The sequence below is a fragment of the Hibiscus syriacus genome, unplaced genomic scaffold (genome assembly GCF_006381635.1).
Source record: "Hibiscus syriacus cultivar Baekdansim isolate YM2019G1 unplaced genomic scaffold, ASM638163v2 tig00003041_pilon, whole genome shotgun sequence".
Classification (NCBI taxonomy): Eukaryota; Viridiplantae; Streptophyta; class Magnoliopsida; order Malvales; family Malvaceae; genus Hibiscus; species Hibiscus syriacus.
The window spans coordinates 7211059-7215238 of NW_024061960.1; the positions used below are offsets into that span (position 1 = coordinate 7211059).

General features: G+C 34.1%; 1 pseudogene; it reads left to right on the forward strand.

Annotated features, from left to right (window-relative positions):
* The first annotated feature begins 689 nt into the window (after positions 1 to 689).
* Positions 690 to 3497, forward strand: LOC120173671 (annotated as a pseudogene).
* Positions 3498 to 4180: the final 683 nt, after the last annotated feature.

A 4180-nucleotide genomic window follows, 5' to 3' on the forward strand; every position in this document is an offset into this window, starting at 1 on the left:
TATGTTAGTTAATAAAATTTGTAACTTCAATGCAGTCAGTCATTTGGTGGATTTCTTGTCTTCTAATTGCCCAACACTTGCTGTTAGTCTTATAATTCGCATGTAAACTAACTTAAAGTTACTATTTTGGATATTTTAGAATGAATGCTGCAATTAGAATTTATTCTGCATGGGGTTTGCATACTTATAGGATGGACAAGCTGTTTACTTGGAGACTGAATAACCCAAAAATTGATAGCTGTTGGACCCTTGCACGAGGGAGGTAGTCTTTTTACTGAGAAAAAAGGATTGTTAGAATTGAAAGTTGTTTGTTTCCCGGGAAAATTTCAATGACATCTCAGCTAAAAACATCATCAATGACAGTATCAGTAAGGAACTTGGCTTCCTTTGAAGGGCTAAGGCCATCAATTGTAGAGTTCTCTTCTCTTGGAACTTTAAAGCCTGGGTCTTTGAACTGCAAATAAAGTTCAGCTAAGGCACAAAGATTTTGTAACATTTTTTTTCCTTCAATATAAGTTCCATTTCTGCATCTGTCTTCTCTCCATGTACTTGAACATTGTAAGAGCCGAAGCTAGTTAAGATGTCAATATAACCTGATCCAAATACTTCATGCCCAATACCAACATGATTAAGTCATATCGGTTATATCGACGTCTTAATTGGCTTCAGCTCTTTCAATGTTGGAGTACATGGAGGGAAGACAGAAGCTTCAGATTCTAGATGAACAGTCAAGACTACTGCATGAGGTTCGAAATGTTATTGCAGAGGAAGTAGAACCTGAAACTTCACCACAAGCTGTCATTTGCCCTCGAACTTCTTTTAATCTGGTCGTGTGTACTCAATGGCTTTGCCTATCGCTTTAAAATATACGTTTTCTTTCATTTTTGTAGCGGCCCAGTATTCCTCAGTAGTTATACCATTTGTTGCAGTTCATTCGCATGATGTTCAGGAACAGCTAATCCGACCAAGAGACAGCGATGTTGGGAGCATGCAGGTTGCGAATGTACCAGAAGAAAACTGTGCCATAGTCGAACACAACTTTTAAAAACATTGGATACCATTGATTTGAGTGATGACAATGAAGAACATGTGGATTTGAACAAAGGTGAGTTTTATAGCGAATAATAGTGTAATTTGAAGATGCGGGTATCGATCACCGTACTTCTCGCATGCTAAGCTAGCACTCTACCATCTAAGCTACATCCCCTTATTTAAAATATTATATCAGGAATTAGTTTATAATATCTATATAACCAATATGCCGTAGAAAAAACATAAACATCTTCGCTATGATGCTATCCTAGGAACTTGTTTTTATTGATTCATACTATATCTACATAAATTTAGAATAAGTTGATCATATTTCTACATATATAAGGGATGATAGAGGATATTAGTATTGGTTGTCTACTTGAAAATTTTAAATTTTCATGTAATTTAAATATAATTTTTTATAATTATTTATTTTTATTATTAAACATAAACTTATATTTGGTCTTTATATGTATACATTAATATTGATGGGTCAAATTGAAATAAATAGTAGAAAATATTATGATTTGCTTTAACCAACTAATACAACTAATGACATGTTGAATTATTAATTAAAATATATACATATATTTTTGTTAAAAGGTTTTTTTACAAAAAAAATGTAATTTAAAATTGTTTCTAAACATTAACGTTATTTTAAAGGAATTTATATACATTTATAAATTTAAATTTATGAATATTAAAATAAATAAATTTATATAAACTAAAATTTATACAAGTTATATATTAAAATTTTTATTTAAAGTGTTTTAAATTTTGAACGAATACTTCTTTTTAGAAATCTGGGTTGAATACAATGTAATACATGTTCAAAAACTTCTACCTCTGACAATGAATGCTTATGTTTCTGCATACACGGTGCTAGAACACGTGACTAAAGTGATAACAATAAATTTGAGAATGGAAATGATTTCCTTTTTGGAAAACTGAACGAAAAATGTGATACATTTTAAAGCCCTTTTATTAATCATTTCATTTTGAAACTGAAATTGTTTTGAAAAAGACTGGCTGGAAGGTGGGAAGCTACAAAGGGTTGTATTGGTTATCATGAGTAAGGCCACTAATGAGGTGTTGGAGAGGTGGAATTTTAGAATTGAAACAGACTGAGGTTGTCGAAAAAGGGTAAATTTTGTTTACTTTTCTTCACTTGACACATTTTTTTAATCAGTGTATGGAACTATTCGTCTGAAATCTGAGAATTTTGTTTGCAGTGTGTCAAGGGAAAAGAGTGACAAAGAAATAAATGAGAGAAATACAGGTAGGGATGGGCATGGGTCGAGTTTGTAGTGTATGGTCCATCCGATCCGACCCGAGATCAAAGAATCCTCCATTCAAGACCCGACCCAACCCGATCAAAATAAGGTTTCACCCGACTCAATACATAACTTAAAAATCCGACCCGAAATAATAATAAAAATATTATTTTTATTCATTAAAAACAGTGACTTAATTGAAAAAATAATATATAGAGGAGTATTATTGTAATTGTTCCTAAATATATAAGGTTATAAATTTTTTTGGGTCGGGTATTTTTCATCCTAAATCCGAACCCGACCCGACCCCAATTTTTTTTAAAAAAAAAACTTGATCCGATTAGGTCGGATAGGAACTCGTCAAGTTCGGGTCCCATACCTATCCCTAAATACAGGCAATCTTGAGACAGGTTGCTTCAAGTATTACCTACTTGCCATGCCTAGATGAACCATGTAAGACTAAAAAACATCAAATTTAAACCCTGTTTTCCTCAGATCTAGTAGTAAGTGTTGGATATAGATGTTCGACTTTTATGAAGTTTCATGTCCGGAATTCAGTGGCGGAGCCATAATTTTTTTTAGGGTGAACACATGTATATTAACAATACATAATTTATGCGGGTGAACATAAATAAAATCTGACAGTGTAATCAATAAAATAAATAACTAGTAGAAGAAAATTTGGATGTCTGGGTCGACACTTACCCACCCTATCCATAACATGGATCCACCACTGGACTGGTTATGTGTTTGAAACTTGTGTCGGACATGGATTGAGTCATCTTCTTCCTCAACAAGAGGTCTCATAGTCGTCCCTCTCACTTGTGGTGTTGTTTACAGGCGTGTTTGATGTATTAGCATACACTGATAAAGATGTTGCAGTGCCATTCACTTGGATTGAGAGTGACTCCAGGTTGATTGCAAACCCTCAGATGGTGAAGTTGCACTCTTTTGATACTAAGGTAAAAACGGTTGCAAAAATCAGTAACTCAAAAGCCATAGTAATTAACAATTGAAGCTTCTTCTTAAGTAATTTGGTGTGTGTGGTTGATGCAGATACACAAGGTTGACACTCTTGTACCATACAAGAATGATGAATGGGAAGAGCAGTAGTTTGATTGGAACCCCCTTTTTCTTTTTCCTTCTCAACTGAGATGTGTGAATCTTCTATTCACTTGATACCACAACTGCCATGATTCCCATGAATACCCGTAGCTATAGTTCAGCTCCCATTTCCAATCTTATTTAGAAACTCAACTTTTCTTTCAGGTATAGCAGTAGATGCTGAAACATCTTTTGCCCATTTTTAATTTTTCCCTTTGAAAGCTATGGTTTTTCCTTAATTTCATTGACCAAAAGAAGAAGAAAGCTGCTTACTTTGTTCTGCATTTTTTTAATCCGGGATGTGTTTATTTATCTAGTAGTGGAAAGGTTTGATTTTTCTTCCGTTGTTTTGTTTTATATAAAAATGGATCTTAAGCTTTTTTGGAAATATTGATCACTTAACTTGCAAGAACAGAATGTCTGCACTTTTTGAGACATTGTTAAACAGATTTTGATGTAGGATATCTATCTACTTATTCTCCTTTTTGGTCCCAGAACTGAAATCCATCTATAATTTGCATGGCTTTGGTTGGGTCTTGTATTTCAATAAAGCAGGCTAATCCAAAGCCTAGTTCTCTTACAATTAGGGGTGGGAATAGGCCAGGCCAGGCCAGGCTTTAATAGGCCTGGGCCTGACCTACAATGATTTGTGTCAGCCTGGGCCTGGCCTGTGGCATGTCAGAAGTTTTTATTTAGGCCTGGCCTGGGCCTGTTTAAAAGCCTGTTTAACAATAAACATGTAATATTTTCGGTTTAGTCATTAATTTTAG